This window comes from Papaver somniferum, unplaced genomic scaffold (genome assembly GCF_003573695.1).
Source record: "Papaver somniferum cultivar HN1 unplaced genomic scaffold, ASM357369v1 unplaced-scaffold_4005, whole genome shotgun sequence".
Taxonomy (NCBI): domain Eukaryota; kingdom Viridiplantae; phylum Streptophyta; class Magnoliopsida; order Ranunculales; family Papaveraceae; genus Papaver; species Papaver somniferum.
Window position 1 is genome coordinate 1 of NW_020646534.1, and position 1666 is coordinate 1666.

General features: G+C 37.0%; 1 pseudogene; it reads left to right on the forward strand.

The window, feature by feature from the left end:
• Positions 1-90: 90 nt before the first annotated feature.
• Positions 91-1659, forward strand: LOC113342382 (annotated as a pseudogene).
• Positions 1660-1666: the final 7 nt, after the last annotated feature.

The following is a 1666-nucleotide window of genomic DNA, read 5'->3' on the forward strand; positions in this document are numbered from 1 at the left end:
AGTCAGTGTAATAAAAACTCATTGATTGGAGGTGAAGTGATCAATTTAAGATTACTAACGAGGCAATTCAGTGGGAACATAATTAGAAAAATGATTTTCAATAATAGATATTTTGGCAAGGGAAGGAAAGATGGAAGACCCGGCATTGAAGAGATAGAGCATGTTGATGCAGCTTTTGAAGTCCTAATATATGTTTATGCTTTTGGCATACAAGATTATTTGCCTTGCTTGAGATGGTTAGATTTAGATGGCCATGAAAAGATTATCAAGAGAGCCATGGGGGTTGTGAATAAATATCATGATCCAATTATTGAAGAACGGATTCGACAACGGAGCAATGGAACTACGAAGAACAAAGTGCCTGAAGATTTGCTAGACGTGCTTATTTCGCTCAAGGACGAAAAAGGGAAGCCGTTGTTATCAGTAGAGGAGATCAAAGCTCAAGTAGTGGTAAGATTGTTTATTTGTTTTACAGACATATTTCTCTCCTTTTAATAATATCTTTGCGTGTGTGATTTATTTACCGACTAAAAACTAAATATCAGTGCGTAGTTTACCGACTAAAAACTATTTTTCTCCTTTTTATGACTAGTTTTGGTGCGGTCCGCGAGTTATAACTCTAAAGGTGTCACTATCCATCCACAAAAAGCTCGTCAAAATAAAAGTAACACAAAAACCCTAAAAAATAAAATTTTGATGAAATCTCATACAATTTGACGAAACCAATTTTTGGTTTCATCATAAAATTTGATGAAACTAATTTTGAAATTTGGGGTTTTTGTATCATTTTTTTAAAATTTGGGGTTTTTGTATCAATTTAGTTTAACATGGAGTTTTAATGAATCCCAACATTTGAGTGGGGTTTTTGTACCACAAGTTTGGTCATTTTGGGTTTTTATGACTAGTTTTGTTGAGCGAAGTGCGTATATTCTCAGATATTTTTTTAGTTTTGGAAAATCAGATTCTTGTACCCAACGGATCTTTCCTACCACCATATCGATTTCTTCTGTAGCTTTTATGAGGATATCCGGCTGAGTTATCATCTCTGCCATGGCCCATTCAACTGCATTGGCTGGATTATCCACCGTCGCAATTATTAATTCTTGTCATGGCATAGTTGGACACGAAGGAAAAACCAGGAAAACATCAAACGACAGATAAAAAACACAAATTTGATCACCTTGGGTTTTTATGACTAGTTTTGAACTATATAAAAGCTTGTGCTAGGGAAGCACTTGGGATCCATCCAGTGACTCCCTTTAACGTTCCGCATGTATCGAATTCAGATACGGTAGTATCAGGCTATTTTATCCCGAAAGGAAGTCATGTACTATTAAGTCGAGCAGGATTAGACCGGAACCCCAGAATTTGGCATGAACTATTAAACTTTAACCCCGAGCGTCATTTAATGTCAAAGGATGGTGGAATAGCTAATGTGAATCTCATCGAGCGGGAACTACGATTACTACTGGATGCAGAGGATGTGTTGGTGGTGCACTTGGGACGGAAATTACTATCATGTTATTAGCTATGCTAATTCAAGGGTTTGACTGGAGTGCTCCACCAGGCGGGTCAATGATAGATCTTTCTGAATCGGCTAATGATCTATTTTTGGCTAAGCCATTATGTGCTCATGCCAAACCAAGGCTGCCTTTTCATATTTACC